The following is a 12,947-nucleotide window of genomic DNA, read 5'->3' as shown; positions in this document are numbered from 1 at the left end:
ATTGGGGGAGTCACTGTTCCCCCAAGCACTGCCAGGAGTGACCAGGAATAACGGTCACAAGCTGGCAGAGGGTAGGTTTAGGTTAGATATCAGGAGGTGCTACTTCACGGTCAGGGCGGCTAGGGTCTGGAACCAACTTCCAAGAGAAGTGGTGCAGGCTCCTACCCTGGAGGTTTTTAAGAGGAGGTTAGATGAACACCTTGCTGGGGTCATTTGACCCCAGTACTCTTTCCTGCCACGGCAGGGGGTCGGACTAGATGATCTTCTCAGGTCCCTTCCAACCCTAGAAACTATGAAACTATTAATGACTTGTATGCACGTATCAGGGAGGGAGCAGGCTCTTTTTTATTAGATGTATAACATTCCTCCAAATTCTGTACAGACGTTTTATCTCTGACACTCTTTACTAAGGACTAGAGGGATCAGCACCGATAGAAGGAAAATTGAAATTATCGACAATCAGCTTTTTTTGGCTGGTGTAGCCAATAACGTCACCACTAAATGCTGTGTGCTCATGCACAGCTGCAGCATACATGTAGTAAGGAATGCAGCCCGGCAGCTTGAAAAGCAGTGTCCGGCCGGTATGTCTGTTCAGGGGAGAAAGCATAGGAGAGGGAAGGAGCCACGGGGTGGGGGTAGCAGATCAATGACCCCCATGGTGAAGGAGGGAATGAGGCTGGGGCAAATTCTGCCCAGCTGGAGCAGGGTGCGGTGCAGGATAAAGCCATGGGCAGCTTGTCCAGTGGGGTATGGGAAAGGGGGGCAACTCCCCATCACTGTGTGACCCCTCCAGGGGAGGCATGGGGTCATGTGCATCCCAGATTTGTGCACAGGGTGAGGGCAGGCTGCCCGCTGTGGACTCAGAGCCATGGACTGTGCTGGCCTCTTCCTTGGGGGGGGGGGGGGGGGGCAGGGCTGAGAGGGGCTACAGACAAAAATGTGTGTTCGGACTGAATTACAGTTCAAGAACATTCAGAACACTGATCCATTCAACGTTTCTTGCAGACTTGGATATAGTGGGCGTGTCTACATGTGCAATTAATGCAGACATATAGCCTCTGGACCCTGTGGCTCCAGAGTTTGTTCCTGGGCATGCCATTTGAACATGCACCTGAAAGCAAAAAGCTCCAGAGTATATTGCTCCAAAGTTTATTTGTGGGCAGCACAGAGCCTGGTCAGAGCTGACAGCAGCCCATGGCTGTTCTGACTGGGCTCAATGTACTGTGAAGGGGCTGGCTGGAGCGCAAGAATGCTTCAGGATGGAGCTAGTTGGCAGAGAGTCCCCGCACTGAAGCATCCTTATGCCTCAGCCAGTTTCTAGTGTCTATATGTGCACTGCCAACCACAGAAAGACTCCAAAGCAGGCTAGTACTTGTGCATGTGTCTACATGTGCAATTAATGCACCTGAATGGTATTGTGCAGTAAATTCAGGTACAGTACACTTCAGCCAGGAGCACGTCTATGTGTGTGCCATCAGGCACAGATTTACATCCAACAGGAGCAGTCAGGTCCAGGGCTGCTCCTGCCCTGCTCTGCCCCCCTGCAGTAGCCAGGAAGAACTCCAGGCTCTAGGTGCAGCTGCCCAGGTGCCAGCCCCAGGCTGGAAGGGGCAGGGGGACAACCTCAGGCTGGCAAAGGGCTCCCCATCCTAGTAAGGCTCTTACCCTCTTCTTCCATAGGGCTGGGCCCAGCAAGATTCACATGCAGAGCTGGCCCAACTGTTGCCAGCTCCTGCTCAGGGGCTGCATGGCAGGGGGCAAGCAGAAGGCACCAGGGGACCAGGCTCAGGAGCCAAGGCAGGGGTCCAGGCCAGTGCAGGTAGTGCTGCATTTCCTCCCAAGCCCACTGGGGGTCTTGGCACTGGACTACGGATGGCTACCAGGGCCTAGGCAGGGCTGGGGCTGGGTGTTGGGCTGCACAAAGCTTACTGCCAGGGCCAGGATGGTGTCGAGGACCCAATGGTCCTCCTCTGTCACCTCCACCACTCAGGCCCCCATGGGGCCCTGCCGGTCCTGGACCTCAACCAGCCTCTCTTGGAGGGCAATGTGCCTCTCCAGGGAGAGGCATGCCTGGTCCCTCTCCCACCCCCTCACTGGGTTCTGGACTCTGCCCCAAGATGAGCACATGAGCCACTGCTGTGACCAGACAGTCCAGCAACCGGGACTGGTGCTGGGTCCAGCACTGGCAGAGGTGGTGTATGCAGAAGGTGCTGGCCGATGATGGCAGCGTCTTCACAGCTGCATCTCCACCAGTGGGTGGTGGTTCTACCCTGCAAGCAGCTGCTGGACCTGCAGAACAAGGACAGAGAGGCTCTTTGTGAGCATTTGCAACATTTCAGAGATAACATGCACTGTATGGAGATGCTGTGCACCGCCTGGCCTCAGTTCAGGGGGTGGTGTGCACAGGTGTCCAGAGACCATGGGAAGTTGGCTGGGCAGGCTCTTCTGCAGGTGGGCTACTGGCCAAGCCCTCCATCCCCTCTCCTACAGCTGGGGCAGGTGGGCCGCTTGCCACAGGCAGCCTGCCTTCCCCATCCCCTACCCAGGACAGGCCAGAGCTGGCTCCTGCTGGCAGCTGCCATGGCGGGTCTGAAACAACTCCCTCTCCTCCCTGCAAGTCAGGCAGTTTGCTCCTGTGCTGCTGGGGGTGATGCCTCCCTCTCCCCGCAGCAGCCCTCTCCAGAGAGGTGCCCTGGGCCAGGGTCCCCACCATGCATGGCCTGAGCCCCAAGTGTGCTCCTGGTCAGAGTCACCTGGGCGTACCACAAGCTGTTTGAACGCAGAGGGGTACCCAACCCACTATGCCCTGCTGCTGCTGATTGCAATGGTGCCCCAGGCACAGCTGAGAACCTGGTGTGGGGCTCTGAGCTTCGACTGCATCTCAGGCAAGCCCACATTTCCCCACAATGTGCGCTGCTGCCTGGAGGGGTTTCTCTGCCTACGCTATGAGTGTTTGACCCCCATGGATGAGGAAATTACTGCTGCCATTAATAAATTTATCTGCATGCAACAGGCCCCTGGTTGCCTAGCTGGGAGGCTGCTCTCCATTCAATAAAGTCCTGAACTGGTCTGTTGCCTCTCTACACGTTGGGTGGGGGGTACTCTGGCAGGCAGGGAGGGAGCTTATCTAGCAAGGGTTGGGAGGTGAATGTGAGGGCCCTCCACTCACCCAGTGGCTCACCCTGGCTCCAGGCGTGCAGCTTGGCGGTAGGCAGATGAGCTGAAATGGGCTTGGGTTGCCGTGGCACTTCCTTTCTCCTCCCCAGCCCTTCCCTCTATGCGGAGCATACCAGACAGGTGTGGCAGGCAATCCCAGCGGTCAGACTCAGTCCCTGGCAGCAGTGACATGGGTCAGCCACCTGCAGTGTCCTAGGACACAGAGGCCTGGTGCCTGGCTGCCTGAGCAATGGCTCTCTGGGGAGGAGCTGGAGCTGCTCACTGCTGGGGCCTCCTGACTTGGTGTGCTGCTGCAGTTGGCAGGGCAAGTGGTTGCCAGGTGAGGCCGTGGCCAGGGAGCACACCAGGACCTGGTGCTGGTACCCCAAGGGCCCCCCCCCAGTGAGTCCTCCTCCTTGCTGAGCCATGATGCAGGCTCCAGCAGGCAGGGCTTGCCAGGGTCCCTCAGGTTCTTGTTTAGTTGCCATATGAAGGGCATGGACCTGCAGGCAGCCCCAGAGTGATAACTGTGGTCCATCACTTGGACCCACTGGGCCCACAGGTCCTTGATCTTCACACGGCACTGGGGGCCACACTCCTGTATGAGGTCTGACATGGTCCTTGTTATAGGAGATTATAGTAAACTTCCATTTAATTCGGGCACTTTCCTGCCACGCCTTTGATGGGAGATAAAAATAAAGATTAACCACGAATGAAGTTAAATTGCTGTCTTCATAGTGCCTCGACCCTGATGTACACCAACCTTCTTTCACTTATAGTAAATTTGTAACTACAGATAATTGCATGAAAGCACGTTCTTGATACAGTCTATATCTGTCTTTAAATCTGGTGATGAGTGGCTCTCAGCCAAAACTCACCTGTTAACTGTTCTCTCCTCTCCACAGAGCTGCTGCGTCCTGTCTTCCAACTCCTCAGAGTCACAATCATGTGTTCCAGTGAGTATGTAGGCAAGCACCTACCTCCACTGCAGGTCCCCTGCTTGCTCTGGTGATGCTCTCCTCACTCTGTGCCTCCACACAGGGAGCTTCTTGCTCTCACAGCGAATCTCTCACAAGCACTTCCCCCTCCAGGGGTCTGGTTACCTTCCAGGCATCTGTTTTTATCCCATTTCTCATTCACCGGTCAGGAGAAACCTCTAGCTGTTTGCAGGTGTGTTTGGTCATCTGGCAAGACACTTGATGTCATTCTTCTGCCCCCACGCCTCCGCTTTCGGCGTAGACTTCTCTTTTTCATTTACTCAAATAACAGGTTTTAATAGCACCCTGTTACAGCCCTCATGGTACACAGTCGTGTGCATTTGCCCTTGTGGCCCAGACATGCTGCTGCTGGACCTCTGCGTCACCAGATTGGAATGAGGTCCATGGACTCCTGCTCCATCCAGTTGGGGCCCGGGGGCGCTGTGTTTGGTGTTGGGGAGGTTGCCATAGCAGCTGCTGCCAGGGGCCTCGGGGGATCAGGCTGGGGCTCTGGGTGCCAGCATCATCTGGGGTGGGGCATGGTGCCCAGGAGACAGACTCTGCCTATGTGGTGTCCTGGGGGGCAGAGCCAGAGTATGCAAGCCTGCAGGGCCTAGCACACACCCATACTGGCGAGTCATGGAGGCAGCTGCTGCTGGTACCAGACTGCTCCCTGGGGCTTGTGCCAGCAGCTGAGCTGGGGTCTGCAGGACTGCTGTGGCCTGCACATGCCCACACTGGTTGGGCACAGTGCCCAGGGGCAAGCAGCAGTTGGCACAGGCCCCAGGGATCAGGCCAGGGGTCCGGGAGCTAGCTTGGGATAGCTGGAGAAACTGCCAGCTACGTGGCTCTGCCCCAAGCAAGAGGCTGGCCTCCTGCTGGTGCAGCAGACTGGGTGCAGTTTGCACCTGACATCAGTGTTTACACACGTGCTACTGAGTATTAGTTTATGTGCCATTTGTCTAGCCCCTGTATGTGTTGGTACCAGTGCACTACTAATTAATGCACAGTAAATGCCATGGACATATAGACGGTGACACTTTATTGTGCATTAGATTAGTCTAGCATGCAGTAAAGCGTCTTGTGTAGACGCACCCAGAATGTACAAGTACTAGCCTGCTCCAGAGCTTGTAAGCACCCTAATAGAAGCACATATGTAAAAGTATTTACTGCAGGTGACATTTACTGCAGAGCTAATTAGGCAGCTCCACAGTAAAATTCTTGTGTAGATGTGCCCAGTTACCAGTTATTTACCTCTTTGTAGCAGGATGATATGTTTTTTTAACTGGGGCTATCAGACATGGGTGGTGGGGGAGCTCAGGTTCCAGTGATTAGCTGGCAGCTAAAAGCCCAAGCAGAGAGAAAGCAAGGAAGTAGACTGAAACCCAGACACTGACTTCTCAGAAAGGCTAGAGTTATGGTCTCTTTCTGACACCCCCAAAAAGGTTGATGAGCTTTGTTCATATCAATGGTTATACTTAGTGTTATAGGCTATTGTTTAGATTGGCTGAGGAGTTCTTAAAGGGACAACATCTGCCTGCACAAGAGCAGGCACCCCAACCTGCTTACACTCTCTATTTTGGGGTACTAATTAGACTTGAAATCATCCTTTTTAATCTTCAGCTGTACTCCCTATTAAGATACTTGGAACTGCTCCCGTCAGTTTATATACACTTTATTTATACAAGTTTCCCTCATTTTATGCACGTTCTGTATATGTGAATTTGCTCTTATGCAGTGACACTTTTTACACCCAAAATTTGTTATATGGAAGGTAAATTCACTCTTATGCAACAAGCATAGGCATGCTTCCCTCTCCGCCAAGCAGGTAAGTCTGTGGGGAGAGGGGAAAGGGCTGTGGGGGCAGGGTCCCACTCACCCCAACCCCTGCTGCAGTGGCCCCAGGAGCAGCCAATGCCAGCTGCCTGCAGCTGCTGGGCTGCAGCACGCCCCAAACCTCCTGGGGCTCTGCTTGTCTTCACTCACCCCAGCCCCCGGGCTGTGCCATGCCATGGTGGAGGCAGCTAGTATCGGCTGTTCCTGGGACCGCTGCAGCAGGGGCTGGGGTGAGTGGGGACAAGCAGAGGCCCAGGGAAGAAGGGGCATGGCTCAGCTTGTCCCCACCCACCCCAGCCTCTGCTGCAGCAGCCCTGGGAACAGCTGATGCCAGCTGCCTGCAGCTGCTGGGCTGCACCATGCCCAAAACCCCGTGGCCCCACTTGTCCCCATATACCCCAGCCCCTGGTGCAGCAGCCCCAGGAGCAGCCAACATCACCTGCCTGCACCGGCTGAGGTGAGTGTGGACAAGCAAAGCCCTGGGGAGTTCGGGGCAGGGCACGGTACAGCCCAGCAGCTGCAGGCAGCTGGCATCAGGCATTCCCAAGGCTGCTGCAGTATGGGCTGGGGTGAGCGAGGACAAGCTGCGCCACGCCCCGTGTCCCCCAGGCCTCTGCTTGTTTCCACTCACCCCAGCCCCTGCTGCAGTGGCCCCAGAAACAGCTGGTGCCAGCTGTGGAGGGAACTGTCAGTGGGTGTGGGGCAGGACGGCACAGCTCTTGCTACTATGCAAACCCCAGGACAGCTGCAGACTGGGGGACTGTGCTGGGTGAGAACAGGCTGCCACCTGCCCCAAGCATCAGGAAAAGCCCAGTGCTGCCACTGGCCCCAGCCTGCAGTGGCAGCCTGCCTGCTCTTGTCCTGTGTACAGATCCGGGGGCACACTCCCCCCAGAAAGAGCCCAGCATAGCCCCCCAACCCTCCCGGGGTGTGTGACAGCAAGAGCCGTGACCCCACTGACAGTGCCCCCCACTTTGCTCCCCGCTGCAGCCCCAGGAGTGGCCAACGCCACCTACCTGCAACCCTTGGGCTGCACTGCGCCCCTCCCCCCAACCCTTCCATTGCCCCAGCCTCACTCCTTCCCTACCTCACCACTGTGGGAACATATCCCTATTTGTTACCTTAAAAACTGGGTTACCTTTATGCAAATCCAATTTATGCACAGTTTTCTAGGAATGCATGTACCGTATAAAGTGAGGGAAACCTGTATGTCTGTTTTAAGTACCTAAAAAAATAGTTCCCAATTATAAACTGCAGCTAAAATGCTTTTTGAAAAGGAGGGAGGAAGGAAAACCTCTCTAGATATTATTTATCCTGCAATTTGGTGACAGTAGGCCTTCTGTTTACCTGAAGGAATGTGTACAAAGATAGAGAGTTAGGTCACATGTAGACACAAATAGGGACTGCTCCAGGAGGATGCAGCAGTGCAGCTGCACTCCCCCTCTGCTGCCATCAGTGCCTCCAGCTGACCTGGGCACAAGGGGAGCTCCAGAGCCATTCCTGCCCCACTCCATCCCCAGGCTGAAGGGAGCAACTATGCAGGGTACCAGGCATGATAGAGGGCAGCAGCATTAGTAAGCGGGTTACCCCTTCCTACAACTGGTCCCTGCTGCTCCCCCAGTGTGATCCTCACTGACCAGAAGCAGGCACTGGAAGCAGAAACCTGGCCCCTGCTGCTGCTATCTCAGGCTTGGAGGGAGCCCCAGAACTGCTCTGCCCAACTCCAGCCACGGGCAGCAGCTGCAAGAGATGCCAGGTGCAACCAGGGACACTGGCAGTGGTGTACATGTCCTTCCTTCCAGCACTTGCTCCAGGATGGCAGGGGACACTTGGAGGAGGGGAGCCAGAGAGGAGAGGGCAGGAAGCATGTTCTGGATGGAGGAACCTGCGTGCCACCACTGCTGTCCCCGGCCAAACATGGCACCCTACATAGTCACTCCTCACAGTCCCAGAGTAGAAAAAGCAAAAGCACCTCTGGGGCCCTTCCCATACATGGGTCAGGTAGGGATAGCAGCAGCAGTGGCAGCAGGCAGAGGCCCCCACTTCATGAGCCTGCTCCCCGATTGTCTTGCCTCCCAGCATGCACTGTTGTCTCCGAGGCTCCAGCCATACCTCACCTGCATATTTCCCCGCCCCCTCAAGGTTTGAGGGGCAGTGTGCTGCACCCCTTTTAGGAAATCTTAGATCTTCCCACGGACACAAAGTATGGGATTTTATGTTCAAAGGAAAATGCCTTTACAATGTAGTTGTAAGCCAACTACATAGAGGCTGACCGTCACATCTACCATTTATACTACAACCAAACCTATACTAGCATTCCCATCAGTCAAACTGAAAGCCAACTTGTATTAAAGCCTTGTTCTCATTATGAAAAGAAGGGCCTTCAAAAGGTGACTGACAAACTTCTGTAAAGCCTTCAGGAACTCAGCAACAACTGCAAGACATGTTCCGCTTTTGAAAAAATCTGGGCAACTTATGTGCCTAAATATGGACTTTGGAATCTAAATTTAGGGTTGACTTTCTTTTAACTCAGTCTTTAATCCTTTTGAAGTCTTCCTACGATTAAAGTTGATGTTGACTTATTACCTTCAAATAAATATAGTAGCACTAGTGACACATTGGAAAATAGATAGTGGAAGGCTGAAGCACTTTGTGACAAGCAGCCTTTTAAGAGCTTTCAGAAATAGATCTATCCTATCTACAAAATGACAAGAGTACAGATTGTACCACTAGCTCTCACACAGAACTGCCCAGAATTTCAACTAGCAATTCTGCTTCAGAACTGGAGTCTGATCTTAAGTAGTTATCTGTATACGATGCCAGGAAAAAATATTAGAAGTAACAACTTTGCAACTCAGTTTTGATCCTTTGGCCCCAACTGTTAAAGCAGTCAAATACTACAGTAACAGGGAAGAAAAATCCAGAGGCACATACACAGTTATCAGTTTATGACCTTGAAGTTCATAGTATGTGGAAAGCAGAGGAGTAACAAGCACTTCCTACTTTCAGTTAAGCTTACAGTATACAAAATATTATTATACCAATGCACTTTATTTGTTAACATAATACATCCCATTTCAAATAAAAGCCCCAGACACTCTTTTCAAAACTCTCTCTCTCACACACCTGAAAAAATGAACTTTATGCCCAGAAAGCTTATTCACAGCTCTCCCAACTATACAGTTGGTCCAATAAATGCCATTATAAAACTCCTTGCCTCTCAAACTGATTATTTTAACGTTATAAATTCCACTGACAGAATTGGATTTTTGCATTTAGCCTATATTTGAGTAATATTTGACTAAAAGTTATAGTTAAGTTTTGTTTATTCATTTTTTGTAATAAAAACCTAAAACAAAACATTGATTAATCTTTAATATTCCAATAAAAGTGCTTTTTAAACAACTAACTGCCACTCAGACACAAAAGTTTCCAGCACTGATTATAAACAAACTGAATTTGCAAATTCTTAAGCCCATTTTATTGCCTGAATGGAGAGAAAAGCAGGTATCAAACAAACAGTGAAGCAAAACTGGATTTTTATGGATTAGGATGATAATGTAAAACTAAATTAATTCATTATAGTAGCTTCTAAAGAAAAAACGTATTCAACTATTTTCTTTGTAAACTGGACAGAAAAATACAGCTGCTATATTAGTACTAATCTTATTAGACCCACAAAAGCTAATTTATTTTGAACTGAAGGAAATAATCTAGATCTAGGCTTTGTTTATGAACGTGGATCCATCAGTTAATTTTGCATATACAATAAGAGCTAGATTTCTACTCTTGCAAAGGTGTCTATGATCCAAGGAAATCATTGGAAACTACGAGCCTAGGCACTTTTGAATACCAAAAATGCATCTCCTGTTGGCACCCCGCATAGTCTTAAAAAACTGGCCATAAGGCACATCTACATTACAGCCACTACTGAACACTAGCTAGGTTTAACCTAGTTATTACAAGTACTAGTAGCAGTCTAGCTGTGCCAGCACAGACTTCCAGCACAGACTTCAGTGCAGCTTCCCATCCAAATATTTATCTGGCTTGTAAAGCAAATATTATGCTTTCTAAGGGTTCTGAATTGTTGCAGCTGCACTATTAACAGTACACAAGTTATGTAGTTTAAAGATAGCTTGAGTGCGTCTACAATATCCTTGGAGCAATTGCACTCTGTTCTCTTAGGTGGATCCTTGTGAATCTAACTTCAGGATTTGACCCAAGAATATGTTATAGCTCTAGGGAGCTTAACCAGGGTCCATGGCATCCTGGAGTACCTTCAGATCCTTTCAAAGATGTCGTGGGGTCCCATGCAATGTTAGCACTGTAAGTTGTGCAAATGTGATTCACAAGAAAAACCCAGAGATTTCAAATAGGAATCCATACTATCAAAAATCCTGTCCTGTTGTAGTCTTTGAATTTTCTGCAGCAGCAGGATTGCTCTATCATTTTTTGATTACAGAAAAATAAAGGAAAAGAGTTGGCATTTTGCAAAGGGTACCCTGAGTCTAAAAAGGTTAAGAACTACTACACTAGAGCTTTTTCTCAAAGAGCTGATGATAGCACCTTTACTTTAGCTCTTCATGTCTTGGCTTTTTTTAGCTTAATACAGACTCCTAGTCCCATTTCTTTCTCCTAATACTGTAACAGAAATGAAGGGAGAAATAAGTACACGAAGAAAAATGTATTTAGACATGGTATTCAATTCAAAACTCCTTTGGACTAAATTTATCTCTCTTCTGTATATTCTTGATACAGAAAATGCTACTATCTTAAGTGAACTGTTCTAATCATCCTAATGTTATGATACTTTCAGAAACGATATTAATTGTAGATATTTTATATTATGGTTATATCATCCAGATACCTGAAGAAAAATGCATGCATTATTTCTAACCTTTAACTCTTGACTCTCAAATACCAGATGCTTACTTTAAAACTAAAAGATGCAAAAATTAAATAAAATGTTTAAAACCAAATTGGAAGGAGCGAATACACAAAATACTGAAAAATTACATAAATACAATAACCAGTGAGACAATAATGAAACTTTGCTTCTAAAGGATGCTGCCCGATAGCTGGGCTGACCAGCACACTCTCCAAAATAATAATAATTAAAAAAAAAAACCTAATTCAAGAAAAGAAATTTTTATGTGCATGGGGTTTTATGTATTTTCTGTTTGTTTTTTTTCGGTTTTTCAAAACTTTTTTCTTTCTGTTAGGAAGTGGAGTGTGTTTTGCAAGCGTCCCAAAGCTACAGATCCACTGTGGCAACAACTCTCATATTTCCTGACCCATAAAGCTACTGTAGGATCCCTACCAAATGAGTAAGCAATTCCACAGTCCTAAATATTCTTTTTAGGAGCCTTATAAAAGTAGAATATTTACTGTGCCAATTTTTAAGGAGCGTATTTCTACAAGTGCCAATTTCCCCTCAACCAGAGGAATGCTGGTAAAAATCTGGAGCTGTGTTCATACTGCATTTGAACTAATCCTACAGCAAACACATTTTGGGGAAAAGAGAGCCTGCACTCTGGAGAATGTATACTATTACATACTAAGGAAAAAATCTTGCAGACCTCTGTGTAGTTCATACCTGCTACAGACTGGGGGATCTATTGCTACACATAGCATCACTCATCTCTCCTGGCTTTCAAATGCTATTTGGTTGAGAGGGAAGAAGTTCCTAGCATGATGTCTTTTATGGGACCGGATTGACTATGCAGCTGGGCTAAAGAAAGACATGGAAAGTTTAGGTTAGATATCAGGAAAAACTCTCACTAGGATAAAAATCCTAGTCAGTGGCATTGTATAACTTTATAGGAATCAGTTTCAGAGGCAAGGATTTTTATGAGATCATTTATTGGACCAGCTGTATAGCTGGGAGAGCTGCAGATAAGCTTTCTGGGCATGAAGTGCTCTTTGTCAGATGTGAGAGAGAGAGTGCGTTTTGACGAGATTTTAAAAAGCCTGTCTGGGGCTTTTGCTTATTTGTTAATACAAATACATCCCATTTCAAAGTGAACCGATTAAATAATTAATAATAATAATAATAATAATAAATTTCCATTTCCACTTGGGAGAAATGTTACCATCTTTGCACTCTCCTATGCCCGAGGAGGGGCACGTGCGCCCAAAAGCTTGCAAATAAAGACTTTTTTTATTTTATTTTTTGCAACTATCTAGTTGGCCTAATAAAAGATACGGCCGCCGCCGCCGGAGTCCTAATTATTTGGTGGAATAACAGGAGGGGAGTAAAGCACTGGACCAAGTTACCCGGCGACCCCCCGGCTTTGCCCAGCCCCCGGGAGCAAAAGCAAAGGCTGCCGCCGCCCGATCCGGCCGCAGCGACAGGGAGGTGCAGCCCGAGACCGCCCGCCCGCCCGCGCCCGGGTACCCCCTTACCTGAGCCGCCGCCGCCGCGGAACTTTCCCGGCTCGTCTCGCCGCAGCCGCGAGGAGGCTTCGTCCCGTCCCGCCCCGCGCCCGCCCGGACTAAAATAGGCATGAAGCCGCCCGGGGGCTACGGGCGGCGCCAGCTCTAGCCGCCTGCGCGCAGGCGCCTCCCGCCGAGACACCGAGCCCGGCGCAGCCGGCAGCCCCGTCCCGTCCTGTCCTGTCCCCTACACGCGGGGGGCAGCCTGCACTGAGGGAGAAAGACGGCTTCAGCCATGGCAGAGAAAAGGGAGCTGCAGTCGGGGCTCAATTACCCTTTGACTCTCGGGGGACGGGGGGCCTTTAAAACAAATTAAATGTGTTCATTGATTAACAAGCCCACCTGAGTGAAGGAGCAGTCCCATCCGGGACCCCCCTCCAGGCACGGGTGACGCGGAGGGGGCTCACGCAGACGCACATGGGCCCCCTAAACGTGGCGGCGCACCACCTGCAAAAAGGCGCTGCCTGCGGGCGGTCACCGCTTGCCGCCCCGCCCCGCCCTCCCCGTTGCCCCTGACACAGGCGGCAGCACCTGCGGGCGGTC

The 12,947-nt window shown here is 50.2% G+C and overlaps 1 protein-coding gene and 1 pseudogene across 2 annotated transcripts in view; both read right to left on the bottom strand.

The window, feature by feature from the left end:
- The window catches only part of BVES (blood vessel epicardial substance), a 94,760-nt gene extending 82,270 nt beyond the window's left edge, over nucleotides 1–12,490 (bottom strand). Inside the window, exon 1 of one of the 2 annotated variants that reach the window (XM_019520158.1) lies at nucleotides 12,375–12,490. The gene's annotated coding sequence lies outside the window, so the exon portion shown is untranslated. The remainder of the gene's footprint in view (nucleotides 1–12,374) is intronic. The other variant, XM_019520157.1, reaches the window with a different exon arrangement.
- Nucleotides 2,599–4,104, bottom strand: LOC109299681 (annotated as a pseudogene).
- Nucleotides 12,491–12,947: the final 457 nt, after the last annotated feature.

The sequence above is a fragment of the Gavialis gangeticus genome, unplaced genomic scaffold (genome assembly GCF_001723915.1).
Source record: "Gavialis gangeticus isolate Ggan-Ray unplaced genomic scaffold, GavGan_comp1, whole genome shotgun sequence".
Lineage (NCBI taxonomy): Eukaryota > Metazoa > Chordata > Crocodylia > Gavialidae > Gavialis > Gavialis gangeticus.
Note: the sequence above shows the minus strand (reverse complement) of the source record. Positions and strands in the feature narration are given on the sequence as shown.